Source organism: Notechis scutatus, chromosome 2 (assembly GCF_049901735.1).
Source record: "Notechis scutatus isolate UNSWTSFEM ecotype Mainland chromosome 2, rNotScu1.2, whole genome shotgun sequence".
NCBI classification, from domain to species: Eukaryota; Metazoa; Chordata; class Lepidosauria; order Squamata; family Elapidae; genus Notechis; species Notechis scutatus.
This window is the reverse complement of record NC_142010.1, coordinates 89,571,068-89,589,893: the sequence shown is the minus strand read 5'-3', so window position 1 is coordinate 89,589,893 and position 18,826 is coordinate 89,571,068. Positions and strand designations below refer to the sequence as shown.

Here is an 18,826-nt window from a genome sequence, read left to right as displayed (position 1 = left end):
CAGATTTCCAAACAGACTAAAAAATTGTGGAAAACAATTCTGCTTTAACCCATGTTTGTACGATGAAGTAATAGATTAGAAGAAACAAACCATCTCCCTGCATTAAATTCCTCTCTCTGCGTTAAAACGAGACCACAGATTATATGATGGAGAAGGCACATTTAAACATACTTTAAAAAGACCAAGGATGGAAACACACAAACATTTCAGAAACAGTAAGCGGGCAGAATGTCCTCACTCCGTAGGCACACACTGGCTCTGCTACCAAGTAGGGAGAGGGAAGCCAAAGAAAATGTTGGTTTTAATTTAATTAACCCAATTATGTCATATTAAGTAGCTAATAGGGTGGCTTTTCTATATATTTAATAAAGTTCAGCATAACAATTTGGAGCAACATTCAAAGAGTCTTAAGCAGTTGCAACCAAGCCTTTAAAAACCATATTGAGGTCCCTGCTGTAAAGAGATTGCATATTTATCTATTTATTACTTTTGAAAATCTTTATTCCATAATCATAGGCATGCATACTTTATTTTAAATCTTAAGATTTAAGTTATTTAAGTTATTAAGCTCCAAAAACTGATTGGAGTTGTTTATGCAAAAACACCGATGAAAAGCAAAACCTTCAAATCCTAGTCTTGGAAAGTTGGCAGAAATAAGAGCAGGCAGGTCTATTATGGTACAAATAATGAGTTAATTTAACTTGGGTTAATGGTTATATGAAAAATTATAGCTTCAGCCAAGAGAAGAAATAAATAGCTCCAGTACCCAAACAATTTCATGCACTTTTCCAAGGATTAATTAGTAGAAGCCAGTTTATGGCTAGTTCACATAGCTCAGAGACTATAACTCCTCAAGGTTAGAGAACAGAGAAGTGGGAGCTTATTTTGTTTTGATTGATTTGTTTACATAGCAACCAACCAAGGCTAAAATAAAGTCAGTTCAATCCAGAGTTGAAACAAGGGTTCAGGTTAGTTTAGTCTGGAGTTTCTCTCTCTCATTCTTTCTCTCCACCCTCCCGCTTTCTCTCTCCCTCTCTGTGAAGGAGTAATTATTACCCCAAGGCAATACTTGTACAGGATCAACCGAAATGTCCAGCAATTACTTATAAGACTTGAGTTCTTCTGCACTTTTCATCAGATTGGATGGGAAAGTGAATTGCAAAAGGGCAGAACAGCTACAGGAAGCTCTAATACAGGACTGTCAAACTCGTGGCCCGTGGCCCAGATACGTCTTGTGCTGGCCACGCCCATGCCCAGTTTAGAGAAGGGGAAAAAAGTCGCTATACATCACATGATGACACCATGATGACACGTGTTTGACATCCCTGCTCTAATAGATCCAATTTCACAGTCCCAAGAAGTGACACTGTCTAGCTGATTTTGCTACAGAGGTGCATGAAACACTGTTACCTTCCCACCAAAATGGTACCTATTAATCTACTCACATTTGCATGCTTTCAAGCTGCTAAGCGGGCAGGAGCTGGGGCAAGTAAAGGGAGGTCACCCTGTTGCATGGAGCTCGGGGTCTCAAACATGGGCTGTCAACTCTCCAGCTGATAAGCTCAGTGTTTTTAACTGCTGAGCCATTGTACCCTCTTTTTTGCATAGTATGGCAAGATAAATACTGTAGGGCAGTATTTTTTAAACTTGGCAATGTTAAGATTTGTGCGCTTCAATTCCCAGAATTCCCCATCCAGCATGCTGGCTGGGGAATTATGGGAGTTGAAATCCCCACATCTTAAAAGTTGCCAAAAAACAGCAACAACAACTGCACTACTCTAGAGCAGAGTTCCCAAACCTTTCTGGCTTTGTGGACCAGCGGGGTATGGGGAGGCGGAAGGGGAAGAAGAGGGGACGGTTCCACTTGAATGGCTGGCAAACACTTATGCACAATTTTGTGTGAGCAGTGGACACACACACTGGCCGTTTGCACAAATGGAGGATATGCACACATGCGTGCTCACTCACTGCTCCTGCAAGTGGAGATGTGCGCACACTCACCTGCCATGAGGGCTAGAACAACTTACATGGTATCTTATGACTTTGGGGCTGGTCTTATTTTCCCAAGAAACATCCATTCCTAGGGTTGAGATTCTACTATACTGTTGAGAAAAGGACCAAAACATTTTTCTTTCTTTCTAAAATTGCAAAGTAAAAGAATAAAAGGAAGGCCTCCATAATCTTACATTTAAATGTAAGATTTTCCCTCTCCGTCCTGTAGTATTTACTCTAAAAACTGATTTGATTTCTGACTGGAATAATTTAAAATTCCATTTTTTCCCCATCTAAATCTGCCCACTTTTCAAATTAATAATTGGAGACTAGGAGATGCTGCTCATCTCTATGGCCTTTTCCATTGTGGTCTCAAAGTTTAAAATTCAAATTTTTGGAAGCTTGCTTGCATTAATTTTACCAGCTGGGTGAATTTGAGCCAATCACCAGGCATTCTTTCTCACTTCACCTCACCTCAGATGATTCTTGTTTGTAGGGAAAATAGGATGAGGAACATGTATTGGGAATGTTAGCTGCCTTGCAGTATTTTAAAAATAATAATAAATGCAGGATAAAAATAAATAAATAAGTAAATTTCCTTCATGTTAGCTTCCTTGAGTGTTCTTGAAATTAAACTTTGAGATTTTCTAAATTATTGAATAATTAATTTTGCATTTACAAAATACTGTAACATTTTAGTTAATACTAATATAACCACTCCAGCATATTTTGCAATCTACAAAACATATGTACAAAATAATTCTTCTTAGATCATTAAAGCAGCCTTGGCTTTTTCCAAGTTCACATGAAGACTTTGGAAGTTGCTCCTGGCTGTTTCCATATTTGTGTGTATGTATAGCCACTTTCCATTGCAGTTCCCCCCCCCCCCAGCACAACTATTTATTTATCTTAAAAAGGGCATGGCTTAAACTCATTGAAAGTATTCTTGTCACACTTTTTTCCCTGCTGTCTTATCAGTCTCTCCTTATTAAGTGCACCTTCCTCCTCCAGCATTTAAGTCCCCTGCAATAAAGTCTGACTTCCAAAATAAAACTGTCTCCTCTCACTCATTCTCTTTTCTCAAAATCCAAAAAAAGGACAGCAAGGGCAAAGGTCTTGAAATTTGCCTAGTTCCCATGGACAGTGCTGGGACCCAGAACTTGTTCAGGTTCTGGGAACAAACTATTCCTGACTGTTTTTAAAGCTTGTGCATATCTGGCAGCTATTCATCTTGGTTGTTTGGTGTCTCTGTTTGCAGAAATCCATAGACCCATTTGTAATAAAGTCAAGAAGTTAGAACTGCCAATTTTGTAGGCACTAGTTAAATCAGAACAAATTACGCACAGATTCATTAAAAGAACTGATACTTAAGAAGGAAAGATCTCCTTGGTTCTGTTTTGAATATGAGTAGAGCAGGGCTGTCAAACATGTGGCCCCTGGGCTGGATGCATTATGCGACAGCCTTACCTATGCCTGGTTTAGCGAAAGGGGGAAAAGTCATGATACGTCATGTGACGCCACCATGACAACGGAGTTTGACATCCCTGGAGCAGAGGATAGTAACATGGCTGTCAATTTCACTGAATGCTATAAGTACTTGCAGACTTCACATGTGGGAAAGTCTATTTATTAGAAGTGTGCAAAACTGATTCAGATCTTGGCTAAATGCAGTATCTCTCTGTCCCTTAATGAAGCAGCTGGACTTTTGTTTCTGTTTAGGTTTTCACAGGGTCTGCTGCATCAGGAAACCCACCCATTAAAATTAATGTAACTTTTGAAGTAGCATCACCCTTTTCTCAAGATCACAGGGAATAAAGTCAAGCTGCTTTAATGAGTGGTAGAGAGGTGCTGAGATTGGATGAGATTGCCAATACTTCATCTGGATGCTTTGCCAAGTGTATTCAGGCTTATGGATCCGAGGGGTTCTCTCAATTGCATACAGTCTCCAACTTTTTAATTTTTGCCTCCCAAACCCATTATCCTGGCTTTTCCTTCCCAAGGGCTGATTAATCAACCTTTCGTCATGTATTTAGCACGTCCAAGTGATACACATGTTTTCAATAGCTTAATTCTTTTATAAAAGTAGAATACCAATAAAGGAGAATAGAGCTCAGGGTTGAAATGAGGGATCCTTGGTGCTAATTTTGAGCACTGATATTACTTAGTTTGGGTAATGAAGCATCTGCAAGAAAAAACAAAAACCAAGCTCGGAGTGCACCAAGGACCCCTCAAAAGTAAAATAAAATAAACTCCCAGTTTCTGATCCAATTAAACTCTGGCTATGGTATACTGGAAATCAATGGGCCATATAAGGGATGATCCCTGGGCCAGTATAAAAATATCCAGTTTTACTTCAGTTTTACATCATGATGTTAAGTATTTTCAAAGCTATTATAAGTGAGATTTAATAGACTTGTGATGATGTTTTTTTTAAAGGATGGAATACCTGTGATCACACACACACACACACACACACACACACACACACACACACAGAGTATATAAGTATGCAAATTTTAGAGGCAAGCATTTTGAACATTTTTTCCCAATCTTCTCTTAGTAAGGAATAACAAAACATGTGCGCATTTGTTCAGATTTCTTCTCTTATCCCTTTGAAATAAACCAGAGAGGAAGCTTGGGTAGATGAGCTAAATCTATTTTATTGTAAGGTAACAAAAACTTGCAGATTTGAAGGTTCAAATTTCCACCACTTTTAAGTATCTGCTCAGTTAGGGTAGGTCCTTCCTAAGTTTATTTCTCTGACTGTTTAGTTCTTGGGAGCTTCTTTTTCTCTGCTCCTAGACAGCATCTCTTTTCTTTGTCCTCCCCAAGGTTGTCCACACATTCCATTATAGCATTGGTTAAGTTGGAAGTGACTACAGAATGGTACAAGCTAAAGTGAAGATAGACTGTCAAAAAGAACATATGAAAATGATAAAGACGTCACAAAAAACAAAAATAAAGAGTGATAAGCTGTTAGAGGAGAACAGCGATTTTGAGATTAATCTATCAAATCACTTTCATCTATTTCAAGTTTTGGAAGAGATGAACATTATGACCTAATATCAACAAATATTCAAAAACATCCTTGAACCTGCTACATCTATAGCACCACCAGAAAAAACACTTTGTACAGTCAAAAATCTCTGATGAAACTATTGATTTAATGAAAAATATCAGACAAGGAAGAATACTGGAAGTTTCATTAATAAACTGGAATATGTTAAATTTTGCAAGACCATAAGAAAACATATCCAAGAAGAAACAGTACAGTTTAACATGAAGCTTGTGAAAAAGGCAGTTGAAGAAAACAAAGGGATTAATAGTGCAAAATGCAGGATTATAAATACAAGAAAGAAAGTTTTTGCATTAAAACATGAAGATGGCTCTGTGTGTAGAACAAAACAGGAAATTTGGAAATAACTTGGAAAATTCTATTCAGAGCTATACCAAGATCAAGATCACTCAAAAGTAATAACACCCACAAAAGAGGAAATGCCAGATATCTTAGTGGAGAAAGTATCAAGTGCCATAAAATCAATGAAAAATGGCAAAGCTTCAGGAAATGCTGGTAGTCACAGATTACATAAGATACTAACAAAACTATACTCAAGATGCCTCAGAGAAGTGATTCTTATACACAAAAAAGGGGCCCAAGATGATTTTAAAAACTATCACCCAATAAGCCTTCTTTCAGTCATCTACAAGGTTTTCACCAAGATAATAACAAAAAGATTATTGAGTACATTAAGTGATGCACAGGCAAAGGAACAGGCAGGGTTCAGAAGCGGCTACAGCACAATGGATCATTTCCAGGTTGTTCAGCAAGTCATTGAAAGGCACAAGTACACCATGTCTATGTGCATGACTTTCATTGACTATGAAAAGGTATTTGACTCAGTATTCCAGCAGGCAATAATTAATGCATTGCTCAACCAAGGCGTAGACACTGCTTGTATAAACTTACCACAATCAATATATGAAAACACAATGGCGACAATTTGCCTTAATGAACATAAAGTGGAAATCAATATAGAACGAAATGTATGACAAGGTGATACAATATCACCAATCCTTTTCTCAACTTGCCTTGAAGAAATATTTTGTAAATTAGATTGGGCAAAAGATGGAATAAAAATCAATGGTGCCTATTTGAATCAGTTAAGATTTACAGATGATGTTGTTCTTGTCTCACAAGATCCAGAAAGCTACAAAGACACATACAAGAACTGCACAAAGCAGGAGAATCATTTGGCTTAAAAGTAAATCTGAAAAAGAGCCAGGTTATGTTTAATAAATTCACCAAAGAAAGAAAAATATTTCTATCTGGAAAAGAACTAGATGCAGTAGACCACTAACATATACCTTGGCCACCAAATTTCAATGGTAGGTGATACAATAAAGGAAATTGATGGCATGTTAAATGTGGTTGGCAGGCATTCGGCAAGCTGAACATAATTTTCAAGAACGACCTCCCCCTATGTCTGAAGAGAAAAGTTACCTGCTCTAATATATGCCAGTGGAAACATGGATACTAACCTCACAATCAATACGAAAGCTGCAAGTGGAGCAAAGAGTGATGCATGCTCAGCATCACAAGATAAGATACAAAGACTTGCACATGGATTAGAGAACAAATGAAAGTATATGATATCATCAAGAGAATAAAAGAATTGAAATGGAAATGGCTGGTCTCCTCTGGAAGAAGTTTTCGAAGTATTTCTTGCAGGACTACCAGATTTTGTAAGAGCTTTGTTCCCTATGCCATCCATCTAGTAAACTCGCAAGATTCATTTTTCTCGCCATGTACATGTATACATCTGAGCTAGACTGGGTTGTTTCTCTGTGTCATATATTATATGTGGGTATATACATAATTTTTATTTATTTATTTAGTCATGTTTATGTAGTGTATATTGGAGGTGGTGACCTTTTGAAAGCTATATGCAATGAAATTTTATTTTAATAGATGCCGATTAGTGTATTATTATTCTACTCTGTTCTGTTCTACTCTACTTCTACTCTGCTCCTATTCTACTCTACTCTAGCAAGAAGAACTTGGACCAAGACAGTCATAGAATGCTTGATAAAAAGCATCCATGAAAAGAGACCTAAAACAAGATGGATTGATGACATCAGTAAGTATTGTGGGCCCAATTGGCAAAAGAAAAATCAGGACTGTTTTGATTGGAAACATGCAGAAGAGGCCTTCATCCTGCAGTGGAGAGACAGTGACTAAAATGATGATGATGATGATGGTGATGATGAATATAAACAAGCAAACAAATGGTGCTGCAATCAGAGGTGGCATTCAGCAGGTTCTGACCAGTTCTGGTGAACCGGTAGCGGAAATTTTGAGTATTTTGGAGAACTGGCAAATCCCACCTCTGACTGGAGATTTTACCGTATCCTTCCCCTGCCACACCCACCAAGCCACGCCCACAGAACCGGTAGTAAAAAAATTTGAATCCCGCTACTGGCTGCAATGTGACAGAAGCAAATACTCCTCTAGTGGAAGCTTAGAACACACAACTCAGAAGCTCTTTGCATGTCCTATAAATATTTCACCCAAGAGCCTTCCAGCAATCTTTGTGATGTTTGGATACCACCGCCTATCAGAGACTGTGTGGAGAAAAGGAAAGGAATGGAAAAGAACTCAGACATCAACAACTAAGAGGCAGGAAAAGTTAGCTGGTGGCTTAACTGATCAGAGCATTTTAGCCCAGGTGGGCAGAAATGTTTCAGATCCTTCTAAGAAAGTCTGTCTTAATGAACACACAATAACAGAGGCAGGGAAATGCTTCCAGTGCTTTCCAAGGTTTTTAGAAGTTTTGACTTCCTTGATCTTGTCCAGCTGTGTGTGGTTTGAATCTGTTTCTCACATTCATCCTTGGTCTTTCTCTACCATTTCACCAATTAATTAAAAGCTGCATCCCTACCTCTAAAAATGCTCTTCTCTGTGCTTGAGGATAAATACATATTATAAGTGTTACATAATATTAGGCATTAATATTAATGTAAGGGAATAGATATCTGCGCTTAGAAGATGTTTGCTTTCTGAGCCCAATGATCCAGCATTATTCTTTCTGTTATAATAGCTGTATCCCACATTTTTACTGTCTTCCAGTTAAATGAAGGAGGGTTCCTTTCTCCATAATGATTAATGGACGATATGACTATTCAAATCTTACTTCAGTGCTATCAGTTTTCATCATGCTTGGCATTTAGAACACCTGGAAAGATAGGTCTCTTTCAGCAATCATTTAATTGTTAATTTTGGCATTAAGTTTAATTGTTTTACTCTGTTTAGATATAGAAAAATAGGATATAAATTGAATAAATAAGTCATCAAGGATAGGGTATGAAATGCACAGGGCTGTTGTCTGCTGCCAAATAGCTACTTCTGTTCCATCACTTCTCAACAGCATCTTCTGCTTAGGGAAAGAGACACTCTCTATTCACTTATATTCTGGAATAGAAGGCACTGCATTCTGTTTTTATATTTATAACAATGCAACTTCTTCAAGTCTCTTTCAGATGGCTTGTACTAAAGATCTTCCCCTTACTCTAGGAGCTGGAAAAAGGAATTTGACTTGGAAGTTTTGGATGCTGCTGCTGCTGTTTGATTGAGAGCTTCACTTTAATCTTTTGAATGGCTCCATTTAGGAAATTATAAGCGCAGTCACCAACGTAGGAGGGTGGGTGTGGACAAGGATGTTAGCAGAACAAAGTCAGCCAACAGTCTTGTGCAATTGTGTCTAAGAATAGAGCTACCTGCGTCATGTAAACATGTGGTGTATATTTCTAGCACTTCTGACTTGGTACAGAAATCAAAGTGGGGAAATTTGGTCACCATCAAACACATTAAACCCAAAGAGTGAAACCGATTCCAAGAATTCGCACCCCGAGTGCTGGGAACTGAAGTCAATGTCTTGGTGGCGTGATGAGCAGTGCTAGCCAGACCTACCCGACTAAAAACAGAGCCGCTCCCTGCCACATAGCAAGGCAAATTATCAGGAGAAGATGCAGATCTGTAATCAGGATATTTTGGGAAATGTTTAAAACGGAGCTGGTGAAATGAAAGTCTACACAGATTTCAGAGATGCAAGCTCCAAACCCAGGTTAGAGAGGCAGGAGGCTAATTATAACTCAATTTGGTAAGTTAGCCACAATACTAACTGGCAAAAATATATTTTAGAGATGTGCTCTATGTTTCCTCCATGCACACTTGGTATTCCTAAGGAGCATCTATAGATAGCATTTTATGGGCCATATGTTCTCACGCAATGTGTGACATTTCTGCAAGACCTTCAGTTTGTATTAGTCGGGCATCTAGTCACGTAGCTGGCTTTGCAACTAGACGGCACAATTTACATGACTAATTATTGTTATATTGTCTCCAGAAAACAGCTGCATTCCTACAAAGTGCTTAACAAGGGTCTTTCCGAGGAATGGCTTTAGTATTTCTTTTATATTGTTTGAATAGGACTGCAGAAAGGGAATGCAGGTAGTCCTCGACTTACAATCACAATTGACCCCCAAAATTCTGTTGCTAAGCAAGACAGTCACTAAGTGAATTTTGCTCCATTTTACAACCTTTCTTGCCACGGTTGTTAAGTGAATCCCTGCAGTTGCTAAGTTAGTAACCCGGTTGTTAAATGAATCTGGAATCTGGATACAAAAAGTGATCATGCGACCCTGGGACACTGGTTATAGATAAGAGTCAGTTGCCAAGAATCTGAATTTTGATCATTTGACCATGGGAATGCTACAACAGTCATAACAGTCACAAGTCACTTTTTCAGTGTCGTAACTTCAGCCACTAAATGAACTGTTGCAAGTCAAGGACTACCTATGCTTATACTTTTAGCAGTTGCTTCCTAATTTTCTTCAATAGAATTCTGCGACTTGAGCATTTACTATTTTAAATCAGCAGTTGATATCTAAACAAAATGAAACTTGCAGTTGGAGGATATATTTTATAAGAAACTAGACAACCCTGGGACCTATTGGGTCCTCTTTCGAGAGAAAGATAGTGCAGTCTGATGTGACCAGAATGAAAATTAAATTTTAGGCTATTTTTTTCTCGCCTCAGTGCTATGCTCATCTAATAAGACTATATATTATAAATAGGAAAAAAATAATTTTAGTGGCAAATGAACTTCAATAATAAATCAATACATATTTACCTAAACAGATAGATAGAAAGACCACAGGAAGGCAAAAAAAAAAAAAAAAAACTTTGCTTGAGGGAAACTGGATAGGGGCATTGGAAATTATGACCATATGACCGGGGAAGACACTGCAGTGGCCACAAATTTTCAAATAAAACTGGTCTGAACATCATGGAAATTTCAGTTCCTCAGGAATAATGAACCCCAGATCTTTTGCACATTCTTTTAAGTTCGTGGATTTTAGGTAACTTGATTGAAAAATGGTTGTGTTGATTGAAAAATGGAATGTGTGGATCAGTGGTGAGATTCAAATTTTTTTTTTACTACCAATTCTGTGGGAATGGCTTAGTGAGCGTGGCAGGGGAAGGATACTGTAAAATCTCCAGTCAGAGGTGGTATTTGCCGGTTCTCGGAACTACTCAAAATTTCCGCTATTGGTTCTCCAGAACTGGTCAGAACCTGCTGAATGTCACCTCTGGTGTGGATGACTTTGAAGAATGAAGGGAAGAGAGGTTGCCTCAGAAACAAACAGACAAGAGAGGCAGGACTACTCAGTGGTTTAACGGTCAAGAGATGGAAACTTAGGAAGAACCCAACCTAATGGATGAAACATTTAAAAGTGGTGGAGGGAAGTTTGTACGTTCCAACTTACAAGAATCTGCTAATGTAGCCCTTACAATAAAGTTCATCTGGTCAAGTTTCTTGTCTGATATACCTAGGAAGGCTGGCATTGTGGCATAATGCACCATTTGGGCTAATTTGGAGGTATGAACAAACAAACATATAAACAAATGAGAGTTTTAGTGGCATATAGATACATACTTTTGGTAGCTGGCTGATGGGAACACAGGTATTGATCAATTTGTTTTATTGGTTCCCTCCTCCCTATCCAAATTAAGCTTTCCATAAATTGACCTAAAAGATCATAGACATCACTTGAAGCTGATTTATGTACCTATGGACTGGCAACTAATAAACTGAAACACTTACTAGCATGGCTTTCTGGAATCTCTGACAAAACACCAGGGATTGATTGAGTGGATCCACACGCAACGTAAGTGATTCTTCCATAAAGGAATTATTTACTTATTTACTGTATAAACTTTCTTTTCTCCAACAGTTTCATGGAATAATCGATAACATTTTACAGCATTGCCAAACATGGCTTCAATCTTTACAGGAAATTGATCCTGCTGCATATTTATTAATATTATCATGGGGTGCTGGTGATGATGGCAGTACTCTCTTTCTCTTGCAACGGATCTATCCTATTTTCACAAAACATGCAGGGGGAAAAAGTCAAAGATAGGCATAATGAGCCGTGGTGGCGCAGTGGTTAGAATGCAATATGGCAGGCTACTTCTTCTGACTGCCGACTGCCTGTAATTTGGCAGTTTGGCAGATCGAATCTCATCAGGTTCAAGGTTGACTCAGCCTTCCATCCTTCCGAGGTGGGTAAAATGAGGACCCAGATTGTTGGGGGCAATATGCTGGCTCTGTAAAAAGCTTAGAGAGGGATGTGAAGCACTACGAAGTGGTATATAAGTCTAAGTGCTATTGCTATAATGGAAAATATCCAGTGACACTATCAACACATGCTAAATTCACATTCAGAATGGACTGACTGATAATGTTCTTAAACAGGCCTTTTATCCAATAAAGCCTACATTTATTTAGCTTCAGTAAGAGTTAGATACCACATGTAGTCAGTTGTACTGCAGGATAATACTGACACATTTTTTTGCTTATCGGAGAGGAGCATTATTAAAATGTTCCTCTCAAAGTCTGTCTGTACACTGCAAGAGCCGGTTCTTAGATTATAAAGCAACAAATTAATAAAGCAATGAATCAATTGTATTTATTTATTTAGCCAACAAATAAAACAAAGAGTCAAACACAAATAAGCACGCACAACACTTCATCTTAAATCTAAGGATCCTTTGCCAAAGCTTTGATGCTAGATAAGAAAATTTTGCAACACTACATTGTAGGTTGTGTAAAAAAAAAAATGCTTTATCTTTGAGCAGAAAACCAACCTAGAAACTGATTGTCCTAACTAGATTAATAAGAAGTTCTGGAAGAATTAATAGATACAACTTGCCCTTCCTTCACAACAGCCTAAGTTGCCAATATATACATTCCTCCTTGGAAAAGAGAGTCCTTGACAAAATTCTTAGATTCTTATTTCAATCCTCTTCTACATAAATCTTACCCATCAGATCTCAGCAAGGCTTTTTGGAAAGATTAACTGCTTCCAGAAGCCTGACAAATTACCAGGAAAACAGGCAAATTACAGGCTGTTAGTTTGATGTGATTAATCTGACATTTGGCTAGAATGATGAAAATTCATTCAAAGTTTATAAATGATAAAAGAGTTATGTATCCCTTTTGAATCCAGTTCCATGTTAAATGTTTTACAATTAAATGTCTTGTTTTCATTGAAAGAACCCTTAGCTCAATATAGCAAGCTGGTAAATTTTAAAATTCAGCTGAAACCAGTGGCTCCTATGATTTATTATATCTGGAATATTTAAAGATAAATATTTAAAGTTACTTTTAGCAGAATATGATCTGGCAACCCCTTTCTCACCAAACCTTTATGAAAACTTGATCTCTTTGAAACAATATTTCCAATACAGTAAAGTATTCCTGGGAATCCCATGGCCCAAACTGCTGCTATTGCAGGAAAAACTAAGAAGGGATGTTTCTAAAAGAGTTTGGGTTATCTAGTTCTTTTGACTGGAGCAGAAGCAATTTGATTTCTACCAGCCTTCCCAAAAATCCTCTTTTAAGTAATCCTTCCCCTCACAGGACCCATTTTGCTGACTGTTAAAGACTGGACCGCCTACTTAGGCTCTAAGCAGCTACAGAGTTTGAGACATTCACCATGGGAGGGCGGTGTTTAGCCATTGGAGGTCTTTTCTTTACATGGGGCCTGAGGAATAGACTTCAATTTTGCCAAATGCTAAGGACATTTCCTACAAGTCAGACAGTGAATTCTCTTCGGTGAAGTGGTCTTGCCTTCTGCACCTTCCTTTGATCCAGTCTTCCTAGAGTTGCTCCAGCATTATTTACTCTTCATGCTTAAGAGAAGATCCAGTCTCTGGCCTCCAGAAATACTCTGGATGGACAATCTGGATCAAGAAGAAACAGAGAGGTAACAGAAGCAAAATTAGAAGAGAAGAGTTGGAAGGGACTTCAGAGGTCTTCTAGTCCAACCCCCTGCTTAGGCAGGAAACCCTACACCACTTCAGACTAGATTATCTAATCTCTTCTTAAAAACTTCCAGTGTTGGACCATTCACAACTTCAGGAGGCAAGTTGTTCCACTGATTAATTTTTCTAACTGTCAGGAAATTTCTGCTTAGTTCTAGGTTGCTTCTCTTTTTGATTAGTTTCAAATCTTTTCCTTCAGGTTCTGAAGCTAATTAAATAAAGCAGCAGGGACATATGACGGCTTGATCTACCATGACAAGAGCAGAACATATGTGTGTGAGAGACTCCCAACAGCAAAAGGGAGATGGGATGGAAGTCTGCACTTTTCTGAGCCTTAGTTCTCTTTACTTCAGTTTTTGACAACTTACCTCTGGCCAAAGTTAGCTGAGAGTTGTTGAAGTTGCCTAACATATTTGGAGATCGCTAGGCTGTGGAAGCTACTTTAATTACTTGCCTTTAATTACATTTTTCTACTTGTCCTTTAATTACATTTTCTTACCTGTTCTGATATCAAAGCTAGGTACAGAGTTTTTGAACACAGGGGTGAAGGCTGATATAATGTGCACATACAGGAGGGGGAAATATCAGGATCTTTCTTATACTTGCTCCTTCTAATTAAAAGGAAACTCAATCCATCTCTCCCTTTGTATACAAATAATATAGATCTTAAGTTATGATCTTATACATCTTCTCTAATTATAGAAGAATAGATTGAAAAAATATTGAAGAACACAGTTGTTTTCTCTTTTCAACTTCTTCACTCCACTCCGCTTCACTTCAGTTCTACTTATTTTTGATTTGTATGGAGATCTTGGCCTAGCCAGTTTATAATTTGTTTTGATCTTTTTACTTCCCCCTAGAAGGATGTGGTACAGTTCAAAATAGCAGATCAGTAAACACAATAATAGACTTTTGGTAGACCCAGTTTCAGAGGTGTTTTTGTAAGGAGAAGGTAGCAAATAAATGAGGAATGAGGAAATGGCAACAGGAAAAGCCAAGTCAGCTTGTCTTGTGTTCTTAAGGTGAAATTGTTTCACAGGGAAGTGTGACCCTTCCCAGATGGCTTTTCCCAGACGTCAAAGCTGCTGAGAACATTTCAATACCAAGGCATTTTAATGATGATCCCTTAGGGCTAGCAGCTCCATAATTCTCTTCTAACAAGTGCACGGGAACATAATGTTCTTCTCAGTCTACATGTGAGCAGAAGGCGGGGGTGTTGGGGGGAGGTAACCTTGGCCCTGTGGGAAAACATTGCTTTTCTAGGATACGGCATTTAAACAATGCCAGATCATGGAAGTGTAGATTCATAGATGCTGTCCGTGTGTAATGTCCTTTCTGTGCAACTGTACTCTTTCTACTCTTTATTTGTTGTGGCAAACTCTAAGGAGATATATAAAGGAAGTAATTTGATGACTGGAAATAAATGTATCTATGTTTCAGACAAGAGCTCTAAGCAAAGAAAAGAAAGAATCTAATTCAACTTAATTCAGAGCACATCAAGGTAATCTTAATTGCAGGTTAAATACTAGTGGCAGCCATTGGAATTCTCACAAAGACAACACTAGCAGATAAGGGAGAAATAAATCTAATACTAGCTTGATTAATCCATCATAGAAGGAAATTCCTACTAAAAAACCTTCCAGTGGCTAATCTTTCATAGAATAATTGGTAGGTATCAGGATGTTGAAGTGAACATATATCAGTCAAAGATTTTGCAAAAATAACATTTTCAAAAATTGATAAAATATTTTAAATAAAAAATGCTGTTCCTAAGAACTTAGGAAGTTGTAAGGTATCAGCGTAGTACACATGCAGGTCCAAGCATTGTGCCTTTTGTAATTGATAGATAAATTTTGCCAATGTGCAGCTTTTCTAAGTGCTGTCCAAGATGTTTTAGTATGGCGCCTTATGTACCAATAATCAATGGAACCACCATGGTTTATTTATCCCATAATCTTTCAGTTTTGATGATGATTATTATTTTACTGAAGCTGATATGTTCACCAATCCCATAGAACTCTGGATGGCTTACATTCCCTTTTACAGTAAAGAAAATGTAAAGATTTCCCCATCGGGTCATGTCCAATACTAACAGATTTAACAGATAATCAGAGTTGGAAGGGACCTCGTCTAGTCCAACCCCTCACCCAAGCAGGAGACCCTACACTATTTCTGACAAATGGCAGTCCAATCTCTTCTTGAACGTCTCAACTGATGGCGCTCCCACAACTTCTGAGGACAAGCTGTTCCATTGGTTGATTGTTCTCACTGTTAGAAAGTTTCTCCTTATTTCCAGGTTGAATCTCTCCTTGTTCAGTTTCCATCCATTATTCCTTGTCTGGCCTACAGGCACTTTAGAAAATACCTTGACCCCTTCTTCCCTGTGGCAGCCCCTCAAATATTGGAAGACCACTATCATGTCTCCCCTGGTCCTTCTCTTTACTAGACTAGCCAAGCCCAGTTCCTGCAACCGTTCATTGTATGTTTTAGCCTCCAGTCCCCTAATCATCCTGATTGTTCTTCTCTGTACTTTTTCTAGAGTCTCAACATCTTTTTTATAATGTGGTGACCAAAACTGGATGCAGTACTCTAGGTGTGGTCTTACTAAGGCTTTATAGAGTGGTATTAGTACTTCCCTTGATCTTAACTGTATCCCTCTGTTAATACAATTTAGGATTGCATTAGTTTTTTGGCTGCTGCTGCACACTGCTGGCTCATATTTAGTTGGTTGTCCACTAAGACTCCAAGATCCCTCTCACAGTTACTGCTATTGAGCCTGGTTTCACCTAGTCTATATGTGTACTTTTGTTTTTTCTTGCCTAAGTGTAGGACTTTACTTTTCTCTACATTGAATTTCATTTTGTTATATATGGCCCAGTGTTCTAGTCTGTCAAGATCCATCTGGATCTTGAGCCTATCTTCTTGGGTGTTAGCTATTCCTGCCAGCTTAGTATCACCTGCAAATTTGGTAAGTTCCCCTTCTATTCCTTCATCTAAGTCATTAATGAAGATATTGAAGAGTACTGGGCCTAAGATGGAACCTTGTGGCATCCCACTGCTTACTTCCCTCCATGTAGACATAGACCCATTAAGGACTACTCGTTGAGTACAGTTTGTCAGCCAGTTGCGAGTCCATCTAGTGGTGGTGCTATCTATTCCACTTTTTTCTACCTTACTAAGAAGTAGGTGGTAGTCTACTTTGTCGAATGCCTTGCTGAAATCTAACTATATTATGTCCATAGTATTTTGCTGGTCTACTAATTTAGTCACTGTGTTGAAGAATGAAATAAGATTGGTTTGGCATGATCTGTTTTTAACAAACCCGTGCTGACTGCTAGTTATTACTTTACTTGTTTCTAGATGTTGGCAGATCTGGTTTTCTATTATCTTTTCCAGTATCTTCCCAGGTATTGATGTTAGGCTGATCGGTCTATAGTTTCCTGGGTCTGTTTTTTTTCCTTTTTTGAAGATGGGAACCACATCAGCTCTTTTCCAGTCCTCTGATAGTTCCCCAGTGCTCCAGGATTTTTGAAAGATGTGGTGCAGTGGTTCTGAGATGACCTCTGCCAGCTCCTTTAAAACTCTGGGATGTAATCCATCAGGCCCCGGTGATTTGTTTTCATCAAGATCAGGTGTTCTTTTACTATTTTTTTGCTTATTTTAACTTTTATTTCTGGTCTGTCTTTTACAATGATGTTTTTGGTGGGTTGAACTATAGTTTCTTTTTGTGTGAAGACGGATGCAAAGAATGAATTAAGCAGTTCTGCTTTCTCTCTGTTGCCTGTTACTTCCTTGCCATCTTCTCTCTGTAGTGGACCAACTATTTCCTTGATTTTTTTCTTGTTATTTATATGTTGGAAGAAACTTTTTTTTTATTATCTTTGACTTTTGTTGCAAGTCTTTGTTTGTTCTGAGCCTTTGCTATCCTGACTTCGTCTTTGCAGATTCTGGCTTTCTGCTGATATTCTGCCTTAGTTGTATGTCCTTCTTTCCATTATTTGTACTTGTCCTTTTTTTCTTTCAATTTGCCAGAGAGATCTTTGTGCAGCCATGTTGGTTTCTTCTTGGATTTCTTGTTTTTCTTTCTCAGTGGTATTGTGCTGGTCTGGGCTTCTATGATCATACTTTTTAGAGTTTCCCAACATTCTTGAGTTGTTTTTCCCTTTAGGATTTTCATCTATGGAATCTTTCCCAAGTTCTCTCTGAGTTTATTGAAATCAGCTCTTTTAAAATCCAAGACTCTGGTGTCATTATGTTCTGTTGCTTGTGTTTGTGTTATGTTGAATTCTAGCATGACATGGTCACTCTCACCCAAGGTTCCTGCAGTTTCAATTCCCTCTACCACTTCTTCTCTGTTTGTAAGAAGTAAGTCCAGTATGGCTGTCCCTCTAGTTTCACCCGCTACCTTTTGGACAACAAAGTTGTCAGCTAGGTTGGTTAGGAACTTATTTGATTTTTCACTTGGTGCAGAATTAGTTTTCCAATTAATATCAGGATAATTGAACTCTCCCATTACTATTGTTGTGTGTTTCCTGCATATGTTTGTTAGCTGGCTGGCAAAAAGGACATCTATATTTTCTGCTTGATTGGGGCCTATAATATACGCCTATGGCCATGTCATTCTTTTTTTCTTTTATATTGACCCATATGCATTCTAGGTTTTCATCTTTGGTTTCATGCATTTCTTCAGCAATATAGTAGTCCTTTACATACAGTGCAACTCTACCTCCTCTTTTATGGGGTCTGTTTTTTTTTGAATAGTTTGTATCCTTCTACCAGTATGTTCCAGTCATGGGTTTCATCCCACCAAGTTTCTGTTATTCCAACTATATCATATTTACCTTCATGTATTCGTAGTTCGAGTTCGTCCTGTTTGTTCCCCAGACTTTGTGCATTTGTATATAGGCACTTGAGATCTTTATGTCTGACACTGTGTTTACTGTCTACATAACCTGTGTTGTGCCTGCCTGCCCCTACTTTCTTGCCACCTGTTTGATTAAGGGGTGGTGCTCATCTCCATTTTCTATCAAGGGATTCAGTGTTGTTCAAAGATGCTTCCGTGGATGTAACTATATAATTGGCAGAACACTGAAGATAAATAGGTACCAAAGAGGTACCTATTTATCTTCCCTCATTTACATGTTTTTGAACTTCTAGATGGGCATAAGAAAGGTTTACAGTAACAGGCCTAAAACCCAACACAGAATAACAAAAGGAAACAATAATACAAAAGAATAACAACAAAAATTGCTCCTGAAGAAACTAAAGGAGGCCCTCCTGCCTTCTCTGAATCTAAGTACTATATGGATTGACTTCTAATTCTCCTCCTACAACTTTCTTAAACTAACAAGTTTTCACAGCTCTCAAGGTGAAACAGGATGGAAGCTAGTCAGATAAAGGTTGTAGATTAATTCAGATAACTGGAACAACAACCATATATTTAAC

The 18,826-nt window shown here is 38.1% G+C and overlaps 1 long non-coding RNA gene across 3 annotated transcripts in view; it reads left to right on the top strand.

The window, feature by feature from the left end:
• Positions 1 to 18,826, top strand: part of LOC148132128 (uncharacterized) — a 123,545-nt gene that overhangs the window by 60,427 nt on the left and 44,292 nt on the right. The window contains exons 2-3 of one of the 3 annotated variants that reach the window (XR_015747617.1): positions 7,041 to 7,130; positions 11,066 to 11,220. The exons of the other annotated variants lie outside the window; for them this stretch is intronic. This is a non-coding gene — a long non-coding RNA (uncharacterized LOC148132128). The remainder of the gene's footprint in view (positions 1 to 7,040; positions 7,131 to 11,065; positions 11,221 to 18,826) is intronic. 3 annotated transcript variants of the gene reach the window in all.